Raw genomic sequence first — 15534 nt, forward strand, 5'->3', positions numbered from 1 at the left:
CAAGTGTTTCTACTTCCTCTAACAGTATTGTTTGATATCAAGAGAATGAGGGTATATTTTTCAATGCCCAGGTGAGTTCATGAAGCTATACTTTTTGGCTATGTTAGTTTGTAATTTTTACTGCTTTTAGCTGTATTTTACATGCTACTGTATTTAGCTACTTTTCATGCTTTTGAGTTTGCAACACTGCATGTCCATATAAATCATTGTGATTAGCCCCATTAAATAACCTCGCTGTAGCTTTTCTGTTCACATTGCGTTTGCGATTAGGTCAGCCGTGGCGAAAATGTAATCGTGCGCCGAGCACTGTGTAACCTGCAACGTGCATAGCACCTATGGAGGGAGGCGGACACCCGAAGGGGAAGTGAAGCAACTGTCTGACTTATTAACGGATTTTCATTTTCTTTACGTCAAGCACTTAAATATAATTTTATACAGTACAAGGCTACAACTAATGTTTAGTACGTGTAACGAAGAAAGAAATGAACAAGAAAACATAGGACACAATATCACAACCTAAAATTAACTGTCTTCAGACTGTCTCTGCGACAGAGTTTCAAAATCAGGAATTATGTCACTTACTGCCAGTCGTAGTTGATCACGAAGGTATTTGTCTGTCAGTCGTGATCTAAATTTGGTTTTGACTATTTTCATTGTTGAAAATAATTTTTCACAAACGTAAGTTGTAGAGAATATGGCTTCAACAGAGCAAGCGAAAGAACGAAGCTTCGGATATTTATTTCTTGGCAAAGATTTGAAAAGTTCAACATTTGTCAAGTCCTTACATCTAGCTTTCATTGTAACATTACATTGTAAATCTGTGAGTTTAAATTGAAGACCTCACCGCATTATTCGTACATCTGCTGAAAAAGGATTGACGTACAGAGATGATAATGATGATAATAATAATATTAATAATAATGATAATAATAATAATACTTAACCTTTTAATGTTTCATGAGTGATATGTAGTATAATGCCGTTTTATGTTACACAACCGTTTTCCTCGTAATACTTGTGAACAAATCATACATTTAATATTCTCATCATATTGGCAGCAAAAAACGCGTCCTCCCATCCTACTTTGAAACTTTCGTTTTTGTAGAGGTACATGGTTTCGAGAGAGACATTGCGACAATACGTCATTCGCAGGTCAGAGACAAATACAAATGGAACGGAGTTTGACTCCAGTGAGTGAGAGGGTGGGAGTTGGGGGAGTTAGGAAGCAAGGGAAATGCACAGCTATCATTGCGAGCCACAATATGCTCATGAGTCGCATTTTCGCCACGGCTGGATTAGGTACATCCTCTGACACGGAAAATGGTCGCTCTCCTGTAACGTGAATTAGTATGGTTCGGGTTAACGCGGGGAAATATTAAGCATCAAGGATGAAGTGAAGTCATATCAGCGACATATCTGTATGTCACGAAACGACATATTCCCTACGAAGCCTTTAGGGCTTAGCGATAGAGCTCTTTCTTCTCGTTACAAAGACCGGGCTTCGAAACTCTATGTAAAACGCACGCATGTAAACATAACACACACGATGATTCTCGAGCTATTCCGAGATGGGATTTGGTCTCTGAACAGCGCGAGAGAGGGAAGGTTCTCTTCCCCCGACGCGCAGATACCGAATAGCCTATTTTCAGCGTTTCTCAAACTATGGTCCGCGGACCACCTGTGGTCCTTGAGGTCTGCGCTTGTGGTCCTTCAAAAAAGACAGAAGAAAAAATAAAATTGAAACGAATTGCGTATCACACTATAGCTGAAAATCTCAGAGTTTGTAAATGACACATGAGAATCGCCTTTCACTTTTTCTCCCAGTACTGACATTTTATGAAATTTATTTACCCTACCCGTCTATTGACTTCCCACTCTACTCTCAGCAACAAAAGAGAGATTTAAAGCACTATGAACGTGGTGTTTCTCGCTATCTTTTCCCTGCACATCTGGCGCCGTGCCTGTAACTCAGCTAGGGACTACCCAAATTCATAACAGGACCAAAGTACCGAACCTTTTCATGTATTTATGACTTTCTTAATAGTTTGGCGACACCCAGTCTGCACATTCAAATGGTCACGTGCTGTACGTCGTACACCAATAATAGAACATGCAAAATTGCATCTTTATTTGTTGAAAATCGGGCATGTTTCTGCATGTTTTTATTTCTGTTTTTACTGGTGACGAAATAAGAAATTTTCTTCTATTAACATTAACTTAGTTAATACTAATATAAAATTAAATGAATTAAATTAATTTTAATTAATTATTTCTACATTAAAATGTAAGTACACTGGTATTAAAATATGCTACATAACCGTATAGGTCAGTTTCTATCTGATGCTTTTCCAATTCACTGCGGTCTAAAGCAGGGAGATGCACTATAACCTTTACTTTTTAACTTCGCTTTAGAATATGCCATTAGGAAAGTTCAGGATAACAGGCAGGGTTTGGAATTGAACGGGTTACATCAGCTTCTTGTCTATGCGGATGACGTGAATATGTTAGGAGAAAATACACAAACGATTAGGGAAAACACGGAAATTTTACTTGAAGCAAGTAGAGCGATCGGTTTGGAAGTAAATCCCGAAAAGACAAAGTATATGGTTATGTCTCGTGACCAGAATAACTTATTGTACGAAATGGAAATATAAAAATTGGAGATTTATCCTTCGAAGAGGTGGAAAAAATTCAAATATCTTGGAGCAACAGTAACAAATATAAATGACACTCGGGAGGAAATTAAACGCAGAATAAATATGGGAAATGCGTGTTATTATTCGGTTGAGAAGCTCTTATCATCCAGTCTGCTGTCCAAAAATCTGAAAGTTGGAATTTATAAAACAGTTATATTACCGGTTCTTCTGTATGGTTGTGAAACTTGGACTCTCACTCTGAGAGAGGAACATAGGTTAAGGGTGTTTGAGAATAAGGTGCTGAGGAAAATATTTAGGGCTAAGCGGGATGAAATTACAGGAGAATGGAGAAAGTTACACAACACAGAACTGCACGCATTGTATTCTTCACCTGACATAATTAGGACATTAAATCCAGACGTTTGAGATGGGCAGGGCATGTAGCACGTATGGGCGAATCCAGAAATGCATATAGAGTGTTAGTTGGGAGACCGGAGGGAAAAAGACCTTTAGGGAGGCCGAGACGTATATGGGAGGATAATATTAAAATGGATTTGAGGGAGGTGGGATATGATGATAGAGATTGGATTAATCTTCACAGGATAGGGACCGATGGCGGGCTTATGTGAGGGCGGCAATGAACCTGCGGGTTCCTTAAAAGCCATTTGTAAGTAAGTAAGTAACATAAATGATAGATTTGCTTCCGAAGAGAACAAGAGTATGGTGGTTCGTGGAACTGTTCTGACTTAAAAAAGTGGTCCCCACTTCAAAAAAGTTTGAGAAACGCTGGCCTATATTATGTATCATCCACGAGCATTGCAATTGGAACAGAATGAGTGATTAATAGACTTTCATAAATATAGGCTAAATAACAATAAACATAACTTTCAGTGTGTACCGCTCATGTCCACATTTTTTGGATGGGAGGCATTGCATATAACAGCCTCATTATTATTAGTCACTGCATAAATGAGATTATACCTTTTTATAACCTATAGTCGGCCTGGGTAGCGCAATCGGTATGGTGCTGGCCTTCCGTGCTCGAGGTTGCGGGTTCGATCCTGGCCAAGGTCGATGGCATTTAAGTGTAGTTAAACATGCCGAGAACGATAAAATCCTTAGCATTTCTTCGTCAGGAAGGAAAGCTGGGAGACCAGTGACTCTCCTTCACCAGGGCTCCAAGCAAAATTTATGCCCCCACTTGGAACTTTGGAGCCCCAAATGGGCTCTTACCAAGATGGAATTAGAAAGTAGGAATACAATAATCAAATAAATGAAATCTTGACGATTAATCTACTGAATGGTAATCCAATATTTCTTCATGATACTGGCTGACAACTCTACAAACGTTACTTTATATCCCGCATTCGTAACACACAACATGAAGGCATAAAGTCATGAACATTGTAATTGGGCTTTGCCTGTCATGTTCACAAACAAATAAATGAAATAATAGTACGTTATGCAACGAGCCTATAATGATAGTAATTAAGAAGCGAGTATGGATATTTATGAAACGAGCGCAAGCGACTTTCATAATTTTCATACGAGCTTCTTAATTACCATTATAGGCGAGTTAATTACGACTTTTTATGCTCGACCATATTTCTAACTTGATATTATTAATTTTTTAGCAATGTCCCGTATGTTGTGAGATGTGCGCAGACGCGAAAGTATTGATTTTTTCCGAGGAACAGATGTCCACATTGACCTTGCTAGGCCATAAGAACCTACAGAGATAACACTGAAATTAAATTAGACGTTGAAAAACGAGATGACAAATTGAATTTATTTGAATATTATTTACAATTAACGCTAATTATTATAGTAACAGAACATAACCTTCTGCGACAGTATTGGATTTCCAGCCTCCGTGACTTTTCGCTAATTCTCTTTCGATTGCATATCCAAGAATAATCGATACTTGCGGTTTTATAACGGTAGAAAGCTGACCTGTCATTGGCTGAACAGTTGTAACCTGAGTCGTCATTGGCTGAAAGACCTGACCTTTAATGAGTAGGTGTACTTTAATGACATGCATTAAAGGTCTGCTACCAGGTGTATAATTACTACATTTCGGCATGGTCGAGCATAAATACATAAACAAGTCTTCTATTATTAGGTATCAAACGTTGAAAGCTGAAACTGCTGTAAATTGAACGTACAGTATTTACAATTCTAATTTATCCCATCGATAGATAAAAATGTTCACGCGTATATTGTATAGTTTTCCCATTTTGTTAACAGTCTAACTATTCACATGCTCGGGTGTCCCAAGCATCACCTTCATAACCCTGAGTTCAGTTATTTCTACAGAACGACGCCTATTCACTAAGCACAAAGGATATAGGTAGAGGCAGAACCTTCTAAATTGCCAGACCTGACACTGATGGCGGCCGGGAGAGGGCTTTCGTAGATTGCATTGAGTTAAAATAAATACGGCTTCGATGAGATTATTTTAACAGAATTCTCAATGAAATAAATAATAATGTTCCTTGTCTACATAAATGGACACGCTACATTCAGTAACATAAAAAAGTCTACATCTACTGTACACCAATAATAAAAGAAAACAACTGACTAAAAGCTGCAATATTTGTTATTATTATATTACGCCTATATGTATTTATACAGGGACATCATTTTATTTTTACTTCAATTTTTATTATACCTGTGTTTTTGAATGTACTTCAATCCCACCCCTTCTACTAATGAAGTTCCAACTGTCTTCTACACACAGATCCAAGACCGCATATAGTAAACAGCACTGAGTTAGTGAGTATAGTACGTTCCAGAAATATGCTCACGTTTTCCAGTGACGAAAGAGCTTTCAATATTGAATCATATTTTCGCACAGGTACTGTCGTCCGTTTGCCTACGTCGCATCCCTATTTCCCCCACCTGCTTCTGTTCGCCCCTCTGGAAAAGCAGGGCTGTCTTAGCTCTTTTCTGAAAACATTAATTTCTGTTAGGAATTGGACATTTATGTAATATTATACAACTGTTTAAAATAACTTAAATAAAAGGGCCTCGTTAATTAACTGTCACGTGATTTCCCCCCTTTCTGCGATCCTGCGGCATAACCACTTGGACGGACAGTAGCTAGCATGTCTGAGTAATTTTATCTGTGCGGGTCGGGCAGAAGTGAAGATTGAATTTACAGTACGTAAGGTACTCTTTTATAGACTAGGTACAAAATTATTTCAACATGAGTTACTAGTACGAAGGACGAAACTGGTAATTGGAATTACGTACAATAGTCTATAGTGCGATAATATGCACATTAGAACTGAAGCCTGTATCGACATGAACGGCCACCATTTTCAAAAATGTGTTTAAATATCCATATTATGATTATTTTTCAATTTAACTTCATTCTCTATATTGTACGCTAATGTGCTGTAGGCAGTATAATATACACTGCATAATGAATACGTCCGCATGGCTAACTCAGTTCGTGAGTAAAAACACTTATTGTTAATACAGTACGGTATTAAGATTAAACAAAAACCTAATGAAAATTATCGAACTCAAAATCGCGATATTTCCTAGTTTACGTAAATGGATGAACTACTTTTCTTCCCTCCTATATCTAGTAGAGTAATTTGTTTGTGTTTTACGCCAGTATCATCGAACTACAGTCGTGGAAGGGGGTAACAAACTGTGTTTCCGGTTCTCTAAAGGTATAGCCAGGTTAATATTAAAAATGTTAGTAAAAATAAAATGATGTCCCTGTATATGAATACTGGCAATTGATCATTTTAATCTCCTTTAAAATTCTAATATGTAAGGAAATACGAGTAGAAGGCAGTACTACAATACTGAATAGCTGCTACTTCAGAAATTAGGAAATCTTACCTGAATAATAGAAATAGTTTCCATCAGCAACTGGAAATTATATATTATGGAGTCTTGTCTTCCTACTCACTAAACTTTGTCACTGTATTCACTGAGATTGGTTGAAAATAAAGCTAGCTATTCACTATGTACAGTTTAACACTGCCCACTAATGTTTAATTAGAAAGAAATGACACTATTCACCATTATTTGCCACTATATCCACTGATGTTCATTCAGAATCAAATGGCACTATTCACTGTAGTTTCTCACCACATCAGCTAATGTTTATATAGATTGAAATGGCATTATTCACTACAGTTTCTCACTGTAATATCCACTGATACATTCACAAGAAATTAGACAGGCTCTACAACTAGAAACGATGAGGAATTTACAGCTTGGAGGGCACAGTAGTCTATTCTTTTTTAACTTGGAACACTTGCAATGGGTTTTATTTTTATCTTGCAATGCCTGCTTTTCATTTTGGACCTTGCAGTAATTACTTGCAGTAAATATCTCGGCTAATACCTTGCTGCACTTCATTTCTAGTTTTCTATGCTCCGTCTTAAAGTTTCAACTTTTTTCTAAGCACAGTTATAAACCAACCGTCCCTACACGGAATTTATCTTCTCTGATAACGAAATCAGAATCAAAGTTTTATACAAACCGCTGAGTTGTTTGGTGGGGTAAAATGTTGACGATGGATGCTTCTTGTCCACTTATATTTATCTTTCGGAAACAAAAATACACGTACAAACGGACTTTCTTTATGCTAATTCGATTTACAACCTGGGACACTACACGTGCAAGGTTAAGTCCGGCAATAACATAACACTTTCAAGCTTTCTTCTCTACGAAACCAATATCAATTATAAGATTACAATTCTATTATTATATGCTAACTTATAAACCTCTCAACGATTACACTAGAGACAAATGATACAAGAAACAATTAACAGTTACATAAATTAAACATGCCTCTACAATTATTGAGTTACCCACTCGACTGTCCACCATGTTTAGTCACTTCCGCTTCCAGTAGCAGGTCCAGTAGTATTCAGAAGCTCCTGGTAGGGGACAAATGAAAGGAGCAGAAAAATAAAGCCTATCACACACATCGTGAGTAGATTAACTTTCACGATGCATGGACTAACACAGTTGCTAGTTGATATCACTAGTAGTACTAGTTGATAATAGCTAGTAGTTGCTAGTAACTGCTGGTTGGTACTAGTTGCTGGTTGCTATTACTTGCTAGAAGTTTCTAGTTTATGATTGCTACTATTTCCTAGAGGTGCTAGTTGGTACTAATCGCTGCTCGCTATCTTCTAGACGTTCCTAGTTATTACTATTTGCTAGAAGTTCCTAGTGGCTACTCGATGCTGGTTGCTACTATGCTTGTTTTTTTGAAAGATGGGACATGACAGTTAAGCGGCCGAGCTTGGAACTACAGTGCCATGTTGCCAATATGGACTACCATGCTGCCAGCTGATGGAAGCTAGCAATTGTCGTTAAGATGACTGACGTTAAAACATTCATTGACAATTGACGTGAAGGTAAGAAAACAGTCCAAAAGTCGACAGAGAATCAAAGACGAAACGTGCCAATGCTAACATTATGTGCACAATAAATGTCGCCAAAAGAGCTATTAAGCACTCGCCACGTGGGAAGTGTAACTTAGGCCATTCAACCGTTGTCACCATAGCAACAGGTCTACCACGCTATGTGACATTTAGTTGTTTTTCCGATTGCAACGCTCCTGTCATGTCCCATCTTTAAAAAAAAAAAAACAAGTATATTTGCTAAAAGTTCCTCGTGGATACCCATTGCTGGTTGATATTATATGCTAGAAGTTCCTAGTGGCTAATCGTTGCTAGTTGATGCTATTTACTAGAAGTTCCTGGTGGCTACTCGTCAGTTGCTATTATTTACTAGGAGTTCCTAGTTTCTATTTGTTAGACGATCCCAGATACTATAACTTGCTGGTTGCTACAATATCCTAGAAGTTCCTAGTGGCTACGCATTACTGATTGATACTATTTCGGAATATGTATGATAAGACCTTTTTGTGTTAAATTCTAACGTACCTTGTTTACATGTTTCGAACTATTTATGGATCATCCTCAGAACTGGTCGTTGTTGGTCTTGGCGCCTCTTGTTTTGTTTCCTGTGAGGGTGTGTTCGTGTAGTATAGTGTAGTGTCAAAGAGTGTGTGTTCTGAAATTGAGTTGTGTGTTGAGAATTTCGTTGGGGTGTGTTTTCGTGTGTCTGTATAAATCGTATTGTTCTAGTGTGTTTAGTTTATGGCTTTTTGGTTGGATGTGCAGTATTTCCATGTCTGTGTTGATGTCTCTGTGGGTGTGGTTAGCATTTGTGATGTGTTCTGCATATGTGGAGGTGTGTTGTAATTTTGTTATGGCTGTCATGTGTTCTTTGTAACGTGTTTGAAATGATCTGCCTGTCTGTCCTATGTAGAAGTTGTTGCAGGTGCTACATTTGAGTTTGTATACGCCTGTGTGGTTGTATTTGTTTGTTTGTGTTGTTTGTGTGTTGAGATGTTTTTGTAGTGTTATTTGTTCTGTATGCGATGTTGTAATTTAATTTCTTGAATGAGGTTGCAACTTTGTGTCTGTTTTTGTTTTCGTATGTTAGTGTGATGTATCTTTTGTGTTCTTGTGCTTGTGTTGTATTCTTATGTTTTGTCTTACGTACTATGTTGTCTATTATATTGGGGTTGTATCCGTTTTCTTGTGCTGTGTATTTTATTGTGTTTAGCTCATCGTTGGAATCCTGTTGGTTCATTGGCATGTTGAGTAGTCTGTGTACCATTGTTAGCAATGCAGCTTGTATTGTCTCCCGCCGGCCTTTTTATTTCGAGTTCCCGTTAATGTTGTTTCCCGTTGGCATTTTTATTTGGAGTTCCGGCTAATGTTGTTTCCCGCAGGCATTTTTATTTCAGGTTCCCGCTAATGTTGTTTCCCGCAGGCATTTTATTACAGGTTCCCGATAATGCTGTTTCCCGCAGGCACTTTATTTCAGGTTCCCGTTCATGTTGTTTCCCGCAAAGATTTTATTTGGAGTCCCCGCTAATGTTGTTTCACGCAGGCACTTTATTTCAGGTTCCCGCTCATGTTGCTTCCCGCAAAAAAATCATTACAGGTTCCCGCTAATGTTGTCTCCCGCAAACATTTTATTTGAAGTTCCCGCTAATGTTGTTTCCCCCAGTCATTTTATTAGGAGTTCCCGCTAATGTTGTTTCCCGCAAACATTTTATTTGAAGTTCCCGCTAATGTTGTTTCCCGCAGTCATTTTATTTGGAGTTCCCGCTAATGTCGTTTCACGCAAATATTTTTAATTGGAGTTCCCGCTAATGTTTCCCGCTCGCATTTTTATTTGGAATTCCCGCTCATGTTGTTTCCCGCAGTCATTTTATTTGGAGTTCCCGCTAATGTTGTTTCACGCAAATATTTTTATTTGGAGTTCCCGCTAATGTTGTTTCCCGCACGCATTTTTATTTCGAGTTCCCACTCATGTTGTTTCCCGAAAATATTTTATTTTGAGTTCCCGCTCATGTTGTTTCCCGCAAATATTTTGATTTGGAGTTCCCGCTAATGTTGTTTCCCGCACGCATTTTATTCGGAGTTCCCGCTCATGTTGTTTCCCGCAAATATATTTATTTGGAGTTCCCGCTAATGTTTCCCGCAAATATATTTATTTGGAGTTCCCGCTGATGTTGTTTCCCGCACGCATTTTTATTTGGACTTCCCGCTCGTGTTTTTCCCGCAAATATATTTATTTGGAGTTCCCGCTAATGTTGTTTCCCGCTAATACATTCATTTGGAGTTCCCGCTGATGTTTCCCGCACACATTTTTATTTGGGGTTCCCGCTCATGTTGTTTCCCGCAAATATATTTATTTGGAGTACCCGCTAATGTAGTTTCCCGCTAATACGTTCATTTGGGGTTCCCGCTGATGTTGTTTCCCGCACACATTTTCATTTGGAGTTCCCGCTTATGTTGTTTCCCGAAAATATTTTATTTGGAGTTCCCGCTAATGTTGTTTCCCGCAAATTCATTCATTTGGAGGTCCCGCTGATGTTTCCCGCACACATTTTTATTTGGAGTTCCCGCTCATGTTGTTTCCCGAAAATATTTTATTTCGAGTTCCCGCTCATGTTGTTTCCCGCAAATATTTTTATCTGGAGTTCCTGCTAATGTTGTTTCCCGCACGCATTTTTATTTGGGGATCCCACTCATGTTGTTTCCCGCAAGCATTTTCATTTTGGACTTTCCCGCTGATGTTGTTTCCCGCACGCATTTTTATTTGGGGTTCCCGCTCATGTTGTTTCCCTAAAATATTTTATATTGAGTTCCCGCTCGTGTTGTTTCCCGCAAACATTTTTATTTGGAGTTCCCGCTAATGTTATTTCCCACAGGCATTTTTATTTCGAGTTCCCGCTAATGTTGTTTCCCGCAAATATATTTATTTGGAGTTCCCGCTAATGTTGTTTTCCGCAAATATGTTTATTTGGGGTTCCCGCTGATGTTTCCCGCACGCATTTTTATTTGGAGTTCCCGCTCATGTTGTTTCCCGCAGTCATTTTATTTCGAGTTCCCGCTAATGTTGTTTCCCGCAAATATTTTTTTATCTCGAGTCCCCGCTTATGTTGTTTCCCGCAGTCATTTTATTCGGAGTTCCCGTTCATGTTGTTTCCCGCCCAGATTGTATTTGGAGTTCCCGCTAACGTTGTTTCTCGCAGGCACTTTATTTCAGGTTTCCGCTCATGATGTTTCCCGCAGTCATTTTATTTGGAGTTCCCGCTAATGTTGTTTCCCGCAAATAGTTTTTATTTGGAGTTCCCGCTCATGTTGTTTCCCGCAAACATTTTTATTTGGACTTCCCGCTGTTAACCGCAGGCATATTCGTTTCGCGTTCCCGATGTTTCCCGCACGCATTTTATTTGAAGTTCCCGATCATGTTCTTTCCCGCAAACATTTTTATTTGGAGTTCCCGATGTTTCCGGACGCATTTTTATTTGGAGTTCCCGATCATGTTCTTTCCCGCAAACATTTTTATTTGGAGTTCCCGCTAATGTTGTTTCCCGCAAACATTTTTATTTCAGGTTCCCGCTAATGTTGTTTCCGGCAACCATTTTTATTTCAGGTTCCCGTTAAAGTTGTTCCCCGCAGTCATTTTTATTTGGCGTTCCCGCTAATGTTGTTTCCCGCACGCATTTTTATTTGGAGTTCCCGATCATGTTCTTTCCCGCAAACATTTTTATTTGGAGTTCCCGCTAATATTGTTTCCCGCAAATATTTTTATTTGGAGTTCCCGCTAATGTTGTTTCCCGCACGCATTTTTATTTGGAGTTCCCGACCACGTTCTCTCCCGCAAACATTTTTATTTGGAGTTCCCGATCATGTTCTTTCCCGCAAACATTTTTATTTGGAGTTCCTTCTAATGTTGTTTCCCGCAAACATTTTTATTTCAGGTTGCCGCTAATGTTGTTCCCGGCAACCATTTTTATTTCAGATTCCCGTTAATGTTGTTCCCCGCAGTCATTTTTATTTGGAGTTCCCGCTAATGTTGTTTCCCGCACAGATTTTTATTTGGCGTTCCCGTTAATGTTGTTTCCCGCACGCATTTTTATTCGGGGTTCCCGCTCATGTTATTTCTCGCAAACATTTTTATTACAAGTTCCCGCTAGTGTTGTTCCCCGAAAACTTTATTTGGCGTTCCCGCTGATGTTGTTTCCAGCAAACATTTTTATTTGGCCTTCCCGCTAATGTTGTTTAACGCAGACATTTTATTAAAAGTTCCCGATAATGTTGTTTCCCGCAAACATTTTATTTGGGGTTCCCGCTAATGTTTCCCGCAAACATTTTATTTGGGGTTCCTGCTAATGTTTCCCGAAAATATTTTTATTTAACGTTCCCGCTCGTGTTGTTTCCCGCAAATATATTTATTTGGAGTTCCCGCTAATGTTTCCCGCAAATATATTTATTTGCAGTTCCCGCTGATGTTTCCCGCATACATTTTTATTTGGAGTTCCCGCTCATGTTTTTCCCGCAAATATATTTATTTGGAGTTCCCGCTAATGTTCTTTCCCGCTAATACATTCATTTGGAGTTCCCGCTGATGTTTCTCGCACACATTTTTATTTGGGGTTCCCGCTCATGTTGTTTCCTGCAAATATATTTATTTGGAGTTCCGCTAAAGTTGTTTCCCGCTAATACATTCATTTGGAGTTCCCGCTGATGTTGTTTCCCGCAAATATATTTATTTGGGGTTCCCGCTCATGTTGTTTCCCGCAAATATATTTATTTGGGGTTCCCGCTAATGTTGTTTGCCGCAAATATATTTATTTGGAGTTCCCGCTGATGTTTCCCGCACGCATTTTTTATTTGGAGTTCCCGCTCGTGTTGTTTCCCGCAAATATATTTATTTGGAGTTCCCGCTAATGTTTCCCGCAAATGTATTTATTTGGAGTTCCCGCTGATGTTGTTTCCCGCACACATTTTTATTTGGTGTTGTCGCTCATGTTTTTCCCGCAAATATATTTATTTGGAGTTCCCGCTAATGTTGTTTCCCGCTAATACATTCATTTGGAGTTCCCGCTGATGTTTCCCACACACATTTTTATTTGGAGTTCCCGCTCATGTTTCCCGAAAATATTTTATTTGGAGTTCCCGCTGTTGTTTCCCGCAAATTCATTCATTCGGAGGTCCCGCTGATGTTTCCCGCACACATTTTTATTTGGGGTTCCCGCTCATGTTGTTTCCCGCAAATATATTTATCTGGAGTTCCCGTTAATGTTGTTTCCCGCTAATACGTTCATTTGGAGTTCCCGCTGATGTTGTTTGCCGCACACATTTTATTTGGAGTTCCCGCTCATGTTGTTTCCCGAAAATATTTTATTTGGAGTTCCCGCTAATGTTGTTTCCCGCAAATTCATTCATTTGGAGGTCCCGCTGATGTTTCCCGCACACATTTTTATTTGGAGTTCCCGCTCATGTTGTTTCCCGAAAATATTTTATTTCGAGTTCCCGCTCGTGTTGTTTCCCGCAAATATTTTATTTGGAGTTCCCGCTAATGTTGTTTCCCGCACACACTTTTATTTGGAGTTCCCGCTCATGTTGTTTCCCGCTGATGTTGTTTCCCGCATGCATTTTTATTTGGAGTTCCCGCTCATGTTGTTTCCCGCTGATGTTTCCCGCAAGCATTTTTATTTGAGGTTCCCGCTCATGTTGTTTCCCGAAAATATTTTATTTTGAGTTCCCGCTCATGTTTCCCGAAAACATTTTTATTTGGAGTTCCCGCTAATGTTATTTCCCACAGGCATTTTTATTTCGAGTTCCCGCTAATGTTGTTTCCCGCAAATGTATTTATTTGGAGTTCCCGCTAATGTTGTTTCCAGCAAATATATTTATTTGGGGTTTCCGCTGATGTTTCCCGCACGCATTTGTATTTGGTGTTCCCGCTCATGTTGTTTATCGCAGTCATTTTATTTGGAGTTCCCGCTAATGTTGTTTCCCGCAAACATTTTTATTTGGAGTTCCCGCTGTTAACCGCAGGCATTTTCGTTTCGCGTTCCCGATGTTTCCCGCACGCATTTTATTTGGAGTTCCCGATCATGTTCTTTCCCGCAAATATTTTTATTTGGAGTACCCGATGTTTCCAGACGCATTTTTATTTGGAGTTCCCGATCATGTTCTTTCCCGCAAACATTTTTATTTGGAGTTCCCGCTAATGTTGTTTCCCGCAAATATTTTTATTTCAGGTTCCCGCTAATGTTGTTTCCGGCAACCATTTTTATTTCAGGTTCCCGTTAAAGTTGTTCCCCGCAGTCATTTTTATTTGGCGTTCCCGCTAATGTTGTTTCCCGCACGCATTTTTATTTGGAGTTAGCGATCATGTTCTTTCCCCCAAACATTTTTATTTGGAGTTCCCGCTGATATTGTTTCCCGCAAATATTTTTATTTGGAGTTCCCGCTAATGTTGTTTCCCGCACGCATTTTTATTTGGAGTTCCCGACCATGTTCTCTCCCGCAAACATTTTTATTTGGAGTTCCCGATCATGTTCTTTCCCGCAAATATTTTTATTTGGAGTTCCTGCTAATGTTGTTTCCCGCAAACATTTTTATTTCAGGTTGCCGCTAATGTTGTTCCCGGCAACCATTTTTATTTCAGATTCCCGTTAATGTTGTTCCCCGCAGTCATTTTCATTTGGAGTTCCCGCTAATGTTGTTTCCCGCACGGATTTTTATGTGGCGTTCCCGCTAATGTTGTTTCCCGCACGCATTTTTATTCGGAGTTCCCGCTCATGTTGTTTCTCGCAAACATTTTTATTACAAGTTCCCGCTAGTGTTGTTCCCCTCAGACTTTATTTGGCGTTCCCGCTGATGTTGTTTCCAGCAAACATTTTTATTTGTAGTTTCCGCTAATGTTGTTTCCCGCAAACATGTTATTTGGCGTTCCCGCTAATGTTGTTTCCCGCACGCATTTTAATTGGAGTTCCCGCTCATGTTGTTTCCCGCAAACAATTTTATTACAGGTTCCCGCTAGTGTTGTTCCCCGCAAACTTTATTTGGTGTTCCCGCTGATGTTTCCAGCAAACATTTTTATTTGTAGTTTCCACTAATGTTGTTTCTCGCAAACATGTTATTTGGCGTTCCCGCTAATGTTGTTTCCCGCAAACTTTTATTTGGCCTTCCCGCTAATGTTTTTTAACGCAAACATTTTATTTGGGGTTCCCGCTAATGTTGTTTCCCGCAAACACATTATTTGGGGTTCCTGCTAATGTTTCCCGAAAACATTTTTATTTAACGTTCCCGCTCGTGTTGTTTCCCGCAAATATATTTATTTGGAGTTCCTGCTAATGTTTCCCGAAAATATATTTATTTGCACTTCCCGCTGATGTTTCCCGCACACATTTTTATTTGGAGTTCCCGCACATGTTTTTTCCAGCAAATATATTTATTTGGAGTTCCCGCTAATGTTGTTACCCGCTAATACATTCATTTGGAGTTCCCGCTGATGTTTCCCGCACACATTTTTATTT

Source organism: Periplaneta americana, chromosome 16 (genome assembly GCF_040183065.1).
Source record: "Periplaneta americana isolate PAMFEO1 chromosome 16, P.americana_PAMFEO1_priV1, whole genome shotgun sequence".
NCBI lineage: Eukaryota > Metazoa > Arthropoda > Insecta > Blattodea > Blattidae > Periplaneta > Periplaneta americana.